Here is an 18257-nt window from a genome sequence, read left to right on the forward strand (position 1 = left end):
CAAGTTGGTGTAAATAGACGATATAAGAAGATATGGTTGTGCAGATGTGTGAGCATCAGTCGAAGTATTAGGCTAACCCTAACCCATTCATTACCATTGAATAGAATCAATTGTTCCTATAACACAGTTTTTCCATAGTCAGTGGTATTTATCAATCATTTACTGTGTACACAGCAATGTGCTAAACATTTACATAACACAAGGTTCTCCCCGATATAGGATACTGCCCTGTGTTTGGAAATCCACAGAAGAAAGGATCTGTTTGCTTAGGAAGTAGTGGTAGGTGTTTTTGTGCTCCAGAAAATCTCACCTAAGTTTCCCCTAAAAGTAAGTTCAACGTATGGTGCTCTATTTTGGAGAACTTCTACTAATGTTTTTCACATATTCCTCTCACCATTAATTTATTTCTCAGCTTTCTGGATTGCAGCCAAGCCAACAGGCCTCCAATTCTATCTGCTGCCAAACCTGATGAGTGACAGTGAGTAGATTTCTATTTTAATTAGAAAAATGGGACAGAAGTCCAGTTGAATGATTAAGCTGTACTAAAATCTCATCAACAAGCAAACATACTCTAGAGTTATGTTGTATCTGCCCTCCCACTTTAAGAATTTTATTTTCCTGAATATGACATACCTCATTATTGTCTTATCCTGTAAATTGACCTCAAAGACAATAAACATCCTGTGATTGGTAACGAAAAGAAACTGATGCAATATCAGTGAACAAAATCTATGAATGTTCAAATTATAATGGAAGGTTTATTATTGGAAGATGTTATGACAGACAGCAGTAGATACAATTGCTTCTAGTTACAGCACTGATTCATGTTCAGTAAATCAACTAATAGGACTTTGTTGAGGGAAAATCCTGTAATTGAAATGAGACCTTTATAGATTTATAAAAAATAATCTAGTAATACCCTCTTAATCAATTAAATAGTTTATTTTCTTTTGTTCTCTGTTCTGTGGGCCATTTTTCAGAAGCAGAGTGATTCCAACAGCTAGCAACATGGACAAATTATATCAGATTGAGTCCAGATACTTTAATAGTATCACTGGGAGAATTTTCCAGCTCTAAAATTCAAATTCTGTCTGTGATCAATAAATATTAGAGACCAAAAACTAACAAATGTGGTTAAAATAAGAATTTTAGCAGAGTTGGTGTTTGGTTGTGCTTATTTTCCTTTCTCTTCCCTTCCCTCCCACCATTGCCAGGGAGAATTTTCCATCTGTATTTGAAATCATATGTTTTATCCATTAGGCCACACTGTTTGTCATGATCTGTTTCCCTCTGGATACCTAATATTCTGGATAAAAAGAGGGTTCATCCCTCTCTTTAGCGTTCAGTTCTTCTCTTGAGGGATCAAAAATACACATTAGATAGTGAATGAAGTCGTTTGTTAAAGAGAATGGACCCTAGTCATCTGAAAGAGCCTTTGCTTTTCTAAGCAGGTGGGAAGGTGGTTGGGGGTTGCAGGAGGGTGGAAGAGTTCAGAAGAGGGAGGAGAAAGAGGAGGTGGCAGCTCATAGCCTGTCCCCTAGTGCTTAGTACAGTGCTCTGCACATAGTAAGCGCTCAATAAATACGATTGATGATGATTTCCAGCAAGACATTATAAATCTCTAGAAGCCCCGTCACCAGAAGTCTCATCCCCTTTCCAGGACATTCTCGCTTATGTACTGGAGTCATGGGGATTTGTCCAGACTGCTGGCTAGAGGGAATCTGACCTTGAACATACCTCCTAATGGGAGCAATTTACTTCCCTCTCACCAGGAAGATTAGGCCTATTACCTCACAGTGCTGCTGAGACTACCGAGTTTGCCAACTAAACTGCTGCTGTGGCTTGTATTTCATGAAGATTTAGGACTATGATCTGCATAGCTTGTTTGTTGACAAAAAATAAGTCTAGCCAGAGCTGACAGGATTGATTCTGTGCAAGTCTATGTTCCTATTAATTAAAGAGGATTGGGGAGGAAAGAAGTATCTAAGGCAACCAAAAATTGATCCGAATGTTAAAAAGGTACTTTAGTAAACATCTGGACATGTCATCCTTGTAAAACCATATACCTTGAAAATGGGTGGTTATTAAAAATCCCATTACATTTTCACAAGCATAGAGTCGATAGCCCCAGTTGTGTGGCTGGATTCCAATTTGAGTCTTTACTGCAGTCTCCCTTCTCCCATTTCCCTCCCCACCTCACGCACTTAGCTTCCGAGGAGCAAAAAATACTGGGAGTGTGACTGGTGTAAAATGGCCGTTGTTTTTCATCCTGAGAGGATTGCATTCTAGTTCTGAAAGAAATGATCCTGAATCATGTAGAATATCTATAAAATACTTAGATGTCCTCTAAAAGCCAACCAAAGTTCCTGCAGGGTAAAGTATTATTTTGTTGGGCTGTAGGTTATGTTGTCTTCTAAATCTTGTTAATTTACCTGTTACCAACTACCAAGTTTACTGGGCACAGGACAACAGGCAAATATGCACCCTAGTTAATAACGGAATACCCTGATACTTCTTTACATCCCTACTGATTTCTCAAGCAGGACCACCCCTAACTAACCCAGAGTAAGGTCAGGAGAAGCAGTGTGCATTAGTTGATAGAGCACCAACCTGGGAGTCAGAAAGACCTGGGTTCCACTGCATGTCTGCTGTGTGACCTCGGGAAGGTCACTAACTTCTCTGGGCCTCAGTTACCTCATCTGTAAAATGGAGATTAAGAGTGTGAGCCCCATGTGGGACAGGGACTGTGTCCAACCTGATTAACTTGTAGCTACCCCAGTGCTTAGAACAGTGCTTCACACCTAGTAAACACTTAGCAAATACTATAATAGTTACAATAATTATTATTATTCATTCATTCATTCAATCAATCATATTTATTGAGCGCTTACTGTGTGCAGACCACTGTATTAAGCGCTTGGGAAGTACAAATCGGCAGCATACAGAGACAGTCCCTAACGAACAACGGGCTCACAGTCTATAATATTATTATTATAGGTCAGAGTGGGCCATCGTCTGGGGCCAGGGGCAGGGCACAAGCAGTAGGAGCCATAAAGATGAAGAATTAGAAGCAGCCAGAGACCGAAATGGGGACTATAAAGAAAGAGAAAAGGAGAGGAAAGACAAAGACAGAGGGAGGGGAGAGGTCTGAGAGAAGAGGGGACAAAGAGTGAGGGATGATAGAAAAAGGACAAGCAATCTAGTCCCTTTAAAGGGAGCAAAATAGCAGAGAAATAGGAAATGCTGAAGTGGAAAGAGGGAAAGACAAAGGTGAAGAGAGGGGAGAAGGTACTTACCCTCTGCCACAATCTAGATCACTGGACACAGGGCCCCCTTCCTTACATGAGCTGTTCCTATAGCTAAGTCTACCCTGCAGACTTTTTAGGATGTTTCAGTATCCCAAAGAACCTGAAGTAGAAGATAGAATATACTCTGATATTCTGGGATTGTCCTAAGTAAATGGAATCATCTGGTCACTTTAGTCTAGACAGAATCCAGGCAGCTGCTTTAAAGACATCAGTAAAAGGAATCATCACCACACCTCAGAAAAAGTCATCTGACTGGTACGGGGGGATTCAGTGTATATCAACTCAGACAAGCATCCTAAGTGAATCCAGAGCTGGAGGATAAGGCTGGAAGTAGTCCAAGCTTACGGCTGAGTGGGGAAGAATGGCATGGACAGGTTGAGGGAGAAGCCTGGTGACAAAGGTTGAAGATTTGGATTTGCACCCTTTATTCACCCCACCCTCAGCCCCGCAGCACTTATGTAAATATCCATAATATTTAGACTGTAAGCTCCTTGTGGGCAGGGTACATGTCTACCAACTCTGTTATAGTGTACTCTTCCGTGTACTTAGTACAGTGCTCTGCACATAGCAAGTGCTCCTACTTTGAGTGTGGGACAGAGACTGTGTCCAACCTCATTAACTTGTATCTCTTCCAGAGTTTACAACAGTGCTTGGCACATAGTAAGCACTTTACAAGTACCATTAAAAAAATCAATATGATTGATTTGTAGATTGGTGGAAACCAACTGAAGCAGAAACCAGGGGCTTATGACCAGTAATAATAATAATAATAATAATAATAATAATGGCATTTATTAAGTGCTTACTATGTGCATATCACTGTTCTAAGCACTGGGGAGGTTACAAGGTGATCAGGTTGTCCCTCGGTGGGCTCACAGTATTAATCCCCATTTTACAGATGAGGTAACTGAGGCACAGAGAAGTTAAGTGACTTGCCCAAGGTCACACAGCTGACAGTTGGCAGAGCCGGGGTTTGAACCAATGACCTCCGACTCCAAAGCCCGTGCTCTTTCCACTGAAGAAGGTAGTCAGAGGCATTAGCCAGTTCATTAGCAGTCAGACATATTTATTGAGTGCTTACTTTGTGCAGAGCACTGTACTAATTGCTTGAGAGAGTACAATATAACAGGGGGAGACAGGAGAGACAGGGAGAGATTCGTGGAGTGAGTTGGAGAATGGACCAAAGGAGATAGATGGAGGGGGAAGGGGCATAAATGAACCCGCAAGAGGATGAGAAAAGTGGGGAAAGACAGCAGACCCAGGGGCTAGACAACACAAACCATATTCATGTCTCCATTCCCACCATCAGTACATGCACACTCACACATTACAGGAAACATGCCTATATCATGCGTGCATGCACACACAAAATATCTACATGGAACCACACACAGCATTTGTTTATAAAAGGCATGTAAACACACAGGAAAACAACAAAACACTTCGATTATAGAATGAGTTACAGCTGTTACAAACATGAAAGATTTTCACCTAGCCTTTCTTTTTTAAGCCTACTGGATTGACATTTATATCACTTCATGAGAGTTCTCTGTGAACTGCTCTATATGAGCTACACCAATACTAGTCATTAATCAAAGTCTTTACTTCATTATAGCAAAGTAGTTATTTCCTGACACAGCAGGATTTCCTATAGTTTTGCACCTCAGGAGTCAGGTGTTACATTAATGGTAGTTGTCAGGTCAAATGTAATTGGAAAAAAACCCACCCACAATCATTATATACAAGAGAAGTTTGGAGGTAATAATAATGACACTTAAGTGCTATGTGCCAAGCACTGTTCTAAACACTGAGCACTGTTCTAAGTGAGATGAGGGAGTGCAAGTCTTATGATGATGGAGAGATAACTGGAGAGAGCCATGGGGCCAAGGGCCTGACTCCACAGTTGCCTCTCTCCTACCATTCCTCTCCAAACTTCTTGAAAGCACTTTTTATACCTGCTGTCTGCACTTACTCTCCTCCATCTCTCACCTTGATTCCCTCCAATTTACCTTCCATCCCCTTCACTCCACAGAAATCACCCCCTTGAAGGTCACCAATGATGTCCTTCTTGCCAAATCCAATGGCCTCTACTCCAGCCTAATCCTCCTCCACCTCTCAGCTGCCTTCGACAGTGAAGACCACCCTATTCTCCTTGAAACTTTATCCAGCCTTGGTTTCACTGACACTGTCCTCTCTTGGTTCTCCTTTCTCTTTTACTGCTCCTTCTCAGTAGCAGTAAAATAGCAATTGGGCTATTGCTACTGTTATCTTCAGTCCCCAGAAGAGTACTTGATTTCAATGGGACAAAATACCTAAGTCTTTAGCTTACCCTGGAAATGTACTTAACTAAAGTGCTTTTAGGATTTACCCATTCTTTTGAGGCCATCGTCAAATAATTTAAGTGCCTCTTGTTTAGAGTCTCTGATGCAGTTGAGTCCAAGCTGAACATGGAGAATGGGTTCAGAGAAAAGACAGCATATGGTATACTTGGTCTCATCTATCTTGCTGCTGACCACTTTCCCGCATCCTCTCCTTAGTCTGGAACTCATTCCCCCTCCGTATGTCGGACCACCACTCTCCCCACCTTCAGAGCCTTATTAAGGTCACATCTCATCTAAGAGCCCTTCCCTGAGTAAGCTTTCTTTTCCCTGATCCCCTCTCCCTTCTTCATTTTTTTTAATGGCATCTGTTAAGATCTCATTATGTGTTAGGCATTGTACTGAGTGCTGGGTTAGATACAAGCTAATGAGGTTAGACACAATCCCTGTCCCACATGGGGCTCATAGTCTTAATCCCCATTTTACAGATGAGGTAAATGAGGCACAGAGAAGTTAAGTGACTTGCCCGAAGTCACACAGTAGACAAGTGGCCGAGCTGGAATTAGAACCTGGGTCCTTCTGACCCCCAGGCCCGTGCTCTATCCACTAGGCTATGCTACTTCTCAGCGCCTTCTGCATCATCTATCCATTTGGATCTGTGACCTTTGGGCTTTTGACATTCAACCCACCCTCAACCACACAGCACATGTGCATATTTGTAAATTATATTCATTCATTCATTCATTCAATCAATCATATTTATTGAGCACTTACTGTGTGCAGAGCACTGTACTAAGCGCTTGGGAAGTACAAGTTGGCAACATATAGAGACGGTCCCTACCCAACAGTGGGCTCACAGTCTAGAAGGGGGAGACAGACAACAAAACAAAACATATTAACAAAATAAAATAGATAGAATAGATATGTACAAGTAAAATGGAGTAATAAATCTCTACAAACATATATACAGGTGCTGTGGGGAGGGGAAGGAGGTAGGGCCTGGGGAATGGGGAGGGGGAGAGGAAGGAGGGGGCTCAGTCTGGGAAGGCCTCCTGAAGGAGGTGAGCTCTCAGTAGGGCTTTGAAGGAAGAAAGAGAGCTAGCTTGGCAGGTGTGCGGAAGGAGGGCATTTCAGGCCAGGGGGAGGACATGGGCCGGGGGTCGACAGCGGGACAGCTGAGAACGAGGCACAGTGAGGAGGTTAGCGGCAGAGGAGCGGAGGGTGCAGGCTGGGCTGTAGAAGGAAAGAAAGGAGGTGAGGTAGGAGGGGGCGAGGTGATGGAGAGCCTTGAAGCCTACAGTGAGGAGTTTTTGCCTGATGCGTAGGTTGACTGGTAGCCACTGGAGATTTTTGAGGAGGGGAGTAACATGCCCAGAGTGTTTCTGCACAAAGATGATCTGGGCAACAGCGTGAAGTATAGATTGAAGTGGGGAGAGACAGGAGGATGGGCGATCAGAGAGGAGGCTGATGCAGTAATCCAGTCGGGATAGGATGAGAGATTGAACCAGCAAGGTAGCAGTTTGGATGAAGAGGAAAGGGCGGATCTTGGCGATGTTGCGGAGGTGAGACCGGCAGTTTTTGGTGATGGATTGGATGTGAGGGGTGAACGAGAGAGCGGAGTCGAGGATGACACCAAGGTTGCGGGCTTGTGAGACGGGAAGGATGGTAGTGCCGTCAACAGTGATGGGAAAGTCAGGGAGAGGGCAGGGTTTGGGAGGGAAGATAAGGAGTTCAGTCATTATATATGTTTTGAGTTATTTGTTTATGTTAATGTTTGTCTCCCCTTCTAGACTCTAAGATCGTTGTGCAAGGAATGTGTCTGCCAACTCTGTTATATTGTACTCTCCAAAACACTTAGTATGATGCTTTGCACATTGTAAGCACTCTATAAATACCATTGATTGATTGATTAATTAGTAAAAGGGAGATTAGGTTCCAGACCAAAAGTGAAAGTTGTATTAATACTACGGAAACCAACAGTGGGTTCCTGCGAGTTTGCAATGTGACTGAGATCAATGGTCAGAGACAAAATGGCTCTTAAATATCTATTTTTATCCTTTTGGGAGAGCATAGTGTTGGCATTTCAGTGTTCAGTTCATGGATCATAAATCAAAAGGTATCATTTATGCTAAACTAGAGATGTGTTCTGAGCAAAGACACAATTTATGTAAAACTGAACCCCCAGCAAGAGAGTTTAGATTCCAGGACATGATACCAATGGTAATAAAAAATTAATTTAAGTACAAATTGGTGTAGAAAGCATTGCTGTAAAATGTGGGATGTTGTAGCCCCAGTTTCCTACTATTGTAACACCACATCATACAAAGACAATGATCTGCAATGTAATAAATGAATAACATTAGAATCCTGCTAGAAATGATACCATTGATAGCTAAATGTACATCCTGGTTTCCTCCTGTCTGGAGCTGATGGATGATTTCACATTGGGTGTGTTTCCCAAAGTGACCATAATTTATAATCCAAACAGTAAGTTCTAATCATATTTAGTGTGTGTTTTGGATCTTTGCTTAAATCAGCTAGCAAAAATTGCAGGACTCAGAAGTTCCAACCATAAGTAGAAGTCCCAATGGAGTTATAGCAAATATCTATTATTCACCATTACAAAAAGTCCACTTCAGTCAAACCAATCAATCGGATTTAGTGAGCACTTACTATGTGCAGAGCATTGTACTAAGCACTTGGGAGAGTACAATACAACAGAATTAGCAGATACGTTCCCTGTGCATTTATACAAAGAATTATACAAGGGATTTATACAAAGGATTGTTTTTCTAATTTGAGCAGGTTTTCAATATATGCCAAAATAGAAGGGTGATGGATAAAGCATCTCATAGTTCCTTTTTGCTGTAACAAGGTCTCAGGCTTCACAATGTAGTGTAACTATTTGTGTTCTCATCCTTTGTTTATTATTCTATTAGCAAAAATCTTTTCAGTTCACTTTTGGGATTTCTCGAAAGCATAACCTAATTACATTTTAGATTTCTAGCTATTGGCTATTTATTTCATAGCCTCTTAATAAGTAAAGATACAACCCAGAAATGCTCCATACTACTTGAAGCAATGCAAGACATTTGGATTACTTGCAGAAGTGGATATTACTATCTCTTACGTTTTTCTCATTTAGAAATTGCCACTAGGTACTTTTTAAATGTGGCATTTTAGGCCATTTTAAAATGTACTGGAAAGGAACAATGCCAATGAGCTACACATAATAGAACTCCCTTACCTTTGATTATTTGTCATTGTCAGCCCATAGTAAGTGCTTAACAAATATTATTATTATTATTATTATTATTATTATTATTAAATGAAGCAGGGACGCTTTATTCAAGAAGGGGAAAATGAGCTGCTTCTGCCAGAATAGAAGCCTTGCACTTTCTCTAAGCACTTAATAATAGTTGCGGCATTTGGAAGCAGTGAGATGTGACTTGTGAGACATGTTTTCAAACTACAAAAAAAGTGGAGTGAGGTCTTTGACAAGTGAGACTCCATGACTGCAAAGTCAGAGTTGCTTTCTCTTGTTAAAAAAAACCCAAACATCCCAGCTATTACAACAGACTCTTTCAATGTCTAGATAGCAGGTGATTTATTCATTTTCTTCCTCCAACAGTGAATTACTTACTCTCTTTTGCCCTAGTCATTGTGATTAGCCAACGAGTCCTTTGAGCCTAAACTGAAAAGCCTCCTGAGATTAGGACTGGCCTTTTTTGGGCGATAGAATGAGTCTCTTAGGAGCTGCCATGCTGATGGTACGAATGCACCACCTTATAATGCTGCTGAGCTTTTCTACCTGCTACACATCTTTTGTTCAAGTGGCAGGTAGAACCACTTTGAACCACTTATTCAAAGTCCTTTGTCCAACAGTGACAAGTATGTGTGTATTTTCTTCCATCCTTACAAGTCTGCCTTTCTATTTTCACAAATACTGACATACCCACATGTAGGTCAGGAGTGTTTTTAAATAATGCTTTTGAGAAATCTAAGCTCATAAGCTAAGAAGTATAAACTGCATAGAGTGAGTCAAAACAGTTTGGTGTTGTGATTTATAATTTCTATGTTCCCTCTAGCCAGCGATAGAATTACCCAGTGCTGTCTTTTCTACAGCTTCCCTTTGAAAAATGCTTCAAGATGTACTAAAGAGACAAAGGAAGATGGGTATGTTTCTTAACAAATAAAAAGTTACATCATATCCACAAAATAGTTTTGCAACATGTTATGCTTTGTAATCCACCTCAAAAGAGGATGTCCTAGGGAAATCTCCAATGCATTTGGAGAAGGTCCTGAACAGAGCAAATACATTTATCAGAGGACATAAACACTAGACCTATGAGGAAAGGTTAAACATTGGGAATATGTATAATATTCATATTAATCAGAATATTTATGCTCTTCATATTCATAAAGATTTCTTACACAGCAGTGTAAATAGTAAATACCCTGGTACAGTTACGTGCCCCCAGTGTGGATGGGATTGTTAATCATGCATTACTCTTCATTAAAAGTATTAAAATTCTTTTTCATTTATTTGAATTTATAGATTTTAAGTTTATGATTAGGACTAAGTAGTAATAGCATTTACTGAGCACCCACTGGGTGCCATGCATTATATTAAATGATTGGGAGAAACAAGAGAGTAAACTGTGGAGCAGTGAATGAATAGAGCTGATACGGAAGATGGAAAGAGATGGTGGAGATCCTAAAGCCAATCATGAGGAAGTGGGGAGCTAATGGAGGTTTTTGAGGATCATATAATAACAATAATTATAATTCTGGTATTAAGTGCTCTGTTGTATTGTGTTCTCCCAAGCGCCTAGTAGAGTGATCTGCACATTGTAACTGTTCAGTAAATATCACTGATGATGATGATGATCCTCACTGAGACCAAATTTTTTAAAAAATGAGGATAGACCTAAGGAAATACTTCCTGATTAAAAGGGTGGTGAACTGCAGAGACAAAATGACTATGTCTCTTACCATCCTGAAAATCAAATGCATTATTGGGCTAGACAATATCTGTCAATCATTAGTATTTATTGAGTACTTAATGTGGGCAGAGCACTGTCCTAAGCACTGGGAAGAGTATGATACAATGAGTAGATGTGATCCCGTGCCAACAAGGATTTCACACTCAAGACATTACAATAAATTAAAGATAAGAGCAAATATAGAGTATATAGGACATGTATATTTATTCATTCAATCAATCATATTTATTGAGCACTTACTGTGTTCAGAGCACTGTACTAAGCGCTTGGGAAGTACACATCGGCAACATATTCATTCAATCATATTTGTTGTAACATAACATATAGAGACGGTCCCTACCCAACAACGGGCTCACAGTCTAGAAGGGGGAGACAGACAGCAAAACAAAACATGGAGACAGGTGTCAATACCATCAGAATAAGTGCTATGGTGGGGTGGGCATGAATAAGCAATATCGCATAGTGGATAAAGCATGGGCTAGGAGTCAGAAGGTCATGGGTTCTAATCCTAGATCCGCCACTTGTCTGCTGTGTGACCTTGGGCAAGTCACTTCACTTCTCTGGGTCTCAGTTACCTCATCTGTAAAATGGGGATTGAGACTGTGAGTTCTACGTGGGACAGGGACTGTGTCCAACCTGATTTGCTTGTACCCACCCCAGCACTTAGTACAGTGGCTGGCACATTGTAAGCACTTAACAAATACTATTATTATTAATGGAGTCACATGGCTTAGTGGAAAGAGCCTGGGCTTGGGAGTCAGAGGTTGTGGGTTCTAATTCTGGCTCCGCCACTTATCAGCTGTGTGATTTTGGGTAAATCACTTAACTTCTCTGAGCCTCTGTTACCTCATCTGTAAAATGGGGATTAAGACCATGAGCCCCATGTGGGACAACCTAATTACTTTGCGTCTACCCCAGCGCTTAGAACAGTGCTTCGCACATAGTAAGCACTTAACAAATACCATCATCATCATCATATCAGACAATTACTCTCCCCACTTTCAAAGCCTTATCAGAGTCACATATCCTCCAAGAGGTCTTTCCTGACAAAGCTCTCATTTCCTCTTATTCATTCATTCATTCAACCACATTTGTTGAGCACTTACTGTGTGCAGAGCACTGTACTAAGCACTTGGAAAGTGCAATTCGGCAACAGAGACAATCCCTACCCAACAACAGGCTCACAGTCTAGAAGGGGGAAACAGACAATAAAACAAAATATTCCCATAGCCCTACTGAGAGCTCACCTCCTCCAGGAGGCCTTCCCAGACTGAGCCCCCTTTTTCCTCTCCTCCTCCCTATTCCCCCCACCCTACCTCCTTCCCCTTCCCACAGAACCTGTATATATATTTGTACAGATGTATTATGCTATTTATTTTACTTGTACATATTTACTATTCTATTTATTCTGTTGATGTGCATATAGCTTTAATTCTATTTGTTCTGACGATTTTGACACCTGTCTACATGTTTTGTTTTGTTGTCTGTCTCCCCCTTCTAGACTGTGAGCCCGTTGTTGGGTAGGGACCGTCTCTATATGTTGCCGACTTGTACTTCCTAAACGTTTAGTACAGTGCTCTGCACACAGTAAGCACTCAATAAATACGATTGAATGAATGAAAACAAGTAGACAGGCATCAAGAGCATCAAAATTCTCCCACTTCCTTCTGCAACACCCTGATTTTCCAGCACTTACATACATATCTGTAATTCATTTATTCATATTAATGTCTATCTCCCCCTCTGGACTCTAAGCTCATTGTGGGCTGGGAACATGTTTATCAACTCTGTCATATTCTTTATATTGTACTCTCCAAAGTAGTACAGTGCTTTGCATAGAAGTGATCAATAAATACGATTGATTTATTAAACAATTTTTTCCAGTAGAAAGGGGTGGGCACAGTGTAGAAGGCAGCTTGGTGATCAAGGAGGATTAGGATGTGGTAGAAGCCTTTGGATTTGACAAGAAGGAGATCATTTCTGTGGCCAGTTTCTGTGGAGTGGGAAGTTTCTGTGGAGTGGGTAGTTTCTGTGGAGTGCAGTGGAGTCGGGGGGAAGCCAGATTGGAGGTCATCAAGGAGAGAATTGGAGGAGAGGAAGTGGAGGCAGCAGCAGGAGGCAACTCACTCAAGGAGTTTGGAGAGGAATGGTAGGAGGGAGATGGGGCAGTAACTGGAGGGAGCTACAGGGTCAAGGGAGGGTTTCTTTAGGATAGGGGATTCAACACACATTTGTCAAAATCAAAAAAGAATTGTAAATTGTTTCGTATTCAAATGGGAAAATGTTATGGTCTGACATTTCAAGAAGTAATTTAAATGGTAACCCATGTGTCATGGAGCATAGTTAGTGCAGAAATGCTCTAGAGTTTAAAATATTACCTTGCCCTTTTGATATGCCGGGAGTCTCATACCACAGTCTTCCCAACTTTGAAATATAAAGCAAATAAGAGGAAAAAGGAATTGCTCTGATGGTGGTCAACGGGATCTTGTGCACACTACAGTCTGTTGCTACATAGGTTGAAAGAGTACCGATTGCTCATAGACTAAAGTGACCAAGGAAGAGTCACAAGAAGCAATGTGACTTAGTGGATAGAACATCGGCCTGGGAATCAGAAGGACCTGGGTTCAAATCCCAGCTCCATCACTTGTCTGCTGTGTGACCATGGACAAGTCACATCACTTCTCTGGGCCTCAGTTATTTCATCTATAAAATGGGTATTAAGACTGTGTAGCCTCATGTGGGACCTGGACTGTATCCGGTCTAATCAGCTTGTACTTACCCCAGCACTTAGAACAGTGCTTGGCACATAGTAAGCGCTTAACAAATATCATTTAAAAAAAAGAGTTGATATAAGGTGCAGTGTAGAAGAATGGCAAACAAGGTCATTGTCACTGCAAGAGAAAAAGAGTGGGGAAAGAAGGAGAGAAGGAAACTAAAGGGATTTCAACCAGAAGGACAACAAGGGAGAATGAGGTAAGAAGAAGGAGAAAGAAAAGAGATGGGAGAGACAAGTTGGAAAACTGAGAGCCTAAACTAGGCCTCTCAATACCAAGTGGTGTTTAGGGCAGGGATCCTCATCTGGTCACCTACTAGAGCTGTGAACTCAAGAGGAGTCAGATTAAACTAAACAGAAATACTATGTAATGATAGAAATAGTCACCTGAACAGGAATTTATGATTGACTTAGCACAGAAAGGAACATGAAATTGTGGTAAAAGGATAACCATGAAGGGCAAAATGACATTAATGGATTCTTGCCCTACCTTTGCAGTCTTGTTTTAAGAAAAGCTCACACTAAATTTCAAGAGATCACTATCTGGATAAATCCTAAAAGAGTTACAATCATGAGACATTAAACAGAGCAGTTCCCAGCTTCACACCAGTTTGGGGCTAATCCATGGCATCTTATCATTCTTAATGAAAATGGGAGAGAGAAAAACCTATATTATTATTGTTTCAGATGTCAGGATTGTCTTCTGCCTACTCTTTCCACCTCCAGCAGAGTTGAGGCCAAATGCATCCCTCTAGGCATTTTTGTGAACAAGTTTATCAACTGAGTTCTATTTAGCTTTGCCTGGCTTGATACCCGATAGGTGAAGTCAGGGCTACTGCTCTAATCTCCAAATATAGGATTTATTTTATTCTGCCTTAGTATATTATCAATTAAATATATTTCACATGGGGTGAGGATCTTGGGAGCTAAACATCCAGGAAATCTGATGTATGGATACGAACAAATTCTGAGACCCCATCACTAATTGGAAATTCCACTTCTAAATTTAATCAACTTAGCTAACTTCTAGCCGTTGAAATATGTGCTGCCTCTTCCTCCATTTCAGTCCCCTAAAATTATTTAAGGATTGATGATGAACTATGAAATTTTTCATCCCTGTCCAAGAAGCTCACAATCTAGGTGCTATCCTGAAGTTCTTGCTGTCTTTCAGTTCTCATATTCATTCCATTGCCTTATCTTGCCAGTTCTTCCTTTATAATATCTCTCAGATCTGCCCTTTCCTCTCCACCCAGACAGCTTCCAACCCATCCAAGGTAGATTTTACAACTAGACTTTTGTATCATCCTTCTTGCTGGTCTGCCATCCTCCAGCCCCTCGAAACATAAATAAATAAATTAATTAAAGATATATGCATATGTGCTGTGGGGATGAGAGGGAGGATGAATGAAGGAGCAAGTAACAGTGGCGCAGAAGGGAGTGGAAGAAGAGGAGAGGAGGGCTTAGCCAGGGAAGGCTTCCAAGACTTTACCTGTTATTCCCACCTCACTGTTTGCTTCACGTTTTGAAGGTATTTGTTAAGTGTTCACTGTGTGCCAGGCACTGTACTAAGCACTGGGGTAGACACAAGCTAATCAGGTTGGGCACAGTCAGTCCATGTCCCACATGGGGCTCACAGTCTTAATCCCCATTTTACAGATGAGGTAATTTAGGCACAGAGAAGTGAAGTGACTTACCCAAGGTCACACAGCGGATAAGTGGTGGAGCTGGGATTAGAACCTAGGTCCTACTGACTCTTTTATTTTTTGGCATTTCTTAGGCACTTACTATATGCCAGGCACTGTTCTAAGTGCTGGGGTAGATACAAGGTAATCAGGTTCAGTAGAGTCCTCGTCCTATGTGGGGCTCACTGTCTTCATCCCTATTTTACAGTTGAGGGAACTGAGGCACAAAGAAGTTAAGTGACTTGTCCAAGGTCATACAGCAGGCAGGACTAGAACCCAGGTCCTTCGGACTCCCAAGCCCATGCTTTATCCACTAGGCCTTGCTGCTTCTCTCAAGCTAACCTTCTGCCTCTACTTCACTCTTACCTCTCCTGTCTTTGTCCCCTCACTCACATTGTTCCCCCAGCCTGGAATTCCCTCCTTCCCCAAATTGAGCCGACAAGCCTTTCTTGATTACTTCCCAGCACCCCAACTTGCATATACCCACCAGCTATTACTAGCACTTTGGGCATTTATTTTTACCCATCCTGAATACTTTTTGTGGTGTGCAATAAAGAATACTACTGTAACTACTACTTAAGCTGTTAGTTGCCAAAAAAGAAGTCAGAACTAGAAAAGAAACCCTCTTTAGAAAGCCACTATTGCATTAGAAAATGTGATAACTATGATCCTGAACAATGGCAACACTCCGCGAATTATTGTAAGTGCAGGGGAGGTAGTGGAATATAGGCATGAAAGGAGATAGTGATGTGTATGTATGTAAATATTCACATATATGCCCAGCCTTAGTTTTTGAAGATGGCATTACTGGCAGTGTGGGTAGGGCTAAAAAGACCTATGATCACTGACATTTTGTTCTTCGCTGTATGGATGAGAAAAGGTAGTTCCTCACTGGGGGTATGCAGTTGCCTTTTTACAGTGCCTGTCAGTGTTTTTGAGAGTACCTCTTTGTGTCCCAAATAATGTCTTTTTTTAAAATCCAGGTTTCCTTTGAGTGGTCCACCAAAGAATACGTGCCTTTCCTCTTGTAGTCAAGGCTGGGATCATTCATGTACTTGAATCTAATTAAATTCATTCTGAAATTAAGCAAGATCTAAACCTACTACTACTTGTCATCAGCAGGCAAGATTTTTGTTCAACATATAATAATAATAATAATAATTGCATTTATTAAGCACTTACTATGTGCAAAGCACTGTTCTAAGTGCTGGGGAGGTTACCAGGTGATCAGGTTGTCCCACGGGGTCTCACAGTCTTAATCCCCATTTTACAGATGAGGTAACTGAGGCACAGAGAAGTTAAGTGACTTGCCCAAAGTCACACAGCTAACAACTGGCAGAGCCAGGATTTGAACCCATGACCTCTGACTCCAAATCCTGGGCTCTTTCCACTGTGCCACTCTGCTTCTCTATCTTTATCTAGACTAAATATCACTATTTAGACTAAATATTGGAAAATCCTCTTTAAGTGGGTCATATTAGAAATTGGTGACTGAAGATAAGAACTAGGACAATTTGTTAAGATGGCTAATTGTATCTGTTTATAAATAGCTCACTCATTCATATATCCTTCAGTCTATTGATTATTACCTCCCTCAACCAGTTGATTGAAGGTATATTTTTCTGACTTTCCTATTCTACTAAACTGACACCTTTTCCAAATGGTTCCACAAATCCACATCTTCTCTGTAATCGAACAGGGTTAACCTATCAGAGAATATATCTCTCTTATTTGAGGACTCTAATAGAAAGGATGAGGTTCAGTGCCATATTTTCTATTTTACTAATCATTCTGTTATCCCAATTACTAACGTTCTATTATGCCAGTGCCTAAAGTTACCTTGGGTAGTAAGTTAGGACTTTAAGAGCAACATTAACTCTTTCAGCTCACTAGAGGACTTTTTAGTGCATACTGCATAGCATACCCAATATATGCAACAACGAACTAAGCCACTCCCTTGAGGTCTAATAGAGTCAATAATTCTCCCAACACACTTTAATTCATTACGAGTTGTACCCTTAGGCACTGGGGGAATTAAGTAAAAGGAAATATTTTTTATTAATTTTTTAAGTGTTGGGTATGGAATCAAAAATCTAGAACCTAAAATACCTCTGTGTAATACTTCTAGGTAGTTATGTCTCTGAACCATCTAAAATAAAGAATTATCTCTACTACCCATTAATATCTATAGTGATGGACATTGTAGAAAATCCTCATCAGATCCATGAACCTAGGCAGATATTTCTTCTCTTCTAAAAGTGCAGTTGTTTCTGTTCCTTAAGGATAGTAAAAATGTGTTGGTGGAATCAATTGCTGCACATTAGGGGCAGCCATTCTTCCATTCTTTCAGCACTGTTTATTGAGCAGCGTGGCTCAGTGGACAGAGCATGGGCTTGGGAGTCAAAGGATGTGGGTTCTAATCTGGCTCTGCCACTTGTCTGCTGTATGACCTCGGGCAAGTCACTTCACTTCTCTGTGCCTCAGTTCCCTCATCAGTAAAATGGGGATTGAGACTGTGAGCCCCACGTGGGACAACCTGATTACTTCCCCCAGTGCTTAGAACAGTGCTTGGCACATAGTAAGCACTTAACAAATACCATTATTATTATTATTATTATTATTATTATTATTATTATTGTGAGCAGACCATTGCACCAGGCACTTGAGGGAGTACCATAAAAGTAAGAGACACCATCCCTGTCTTGAAGGAACTTCCAATTCATGAGTGAAATGGGTGGATGTAAATTGTATACATGCAGTGGGAGCAGGAGGAAAATATAGATTCAGCTGGTAACAGGAATACTATGGGAAAAACGAGTAAATAAATGAATATTTCCATAGTGTTTGTTAATAGATGTATACATGTACCCCCCAATAATACAGAATTATCATGAATGGTTGTATCATGGGTTGTGTTTTTCCATCGACATATGAAATTAATTAAGGTCTGTTTCAGAACCAGCCCCGACATGGTAACAGGCCTCATATTTTAGAAAAATTACACTGTTGATCCCTTCCCACTGTCCCCCTCCCCGCATCTCTTCTTTATACTATTCCTAGGGATTTTGAAGGCGGCGGGGAATGCCGCCTCATGGATTTGAAGGGGAAAGGAGGTATTGTCCTAAATTATTTGAACAATCTAATGTTTGAAGAGTCTTTCTTTCTCTGAG

Source organism: Tachyglossus aculeatus, chromosome X4 (genome assembly GCF_015852505.1).
Source record: "Tachyglossus aculeatus isolate mTacAcu1 chromosome X4, mTacAcu1.pri, whole genome shotgun sequence".
Lineage (NCBI taxonomy): Eukaryota > Metazoa > Chordata > Mammalia > Monotremata > Tachyglossidae > Tachyglossus > Tachyglossus aculeatus.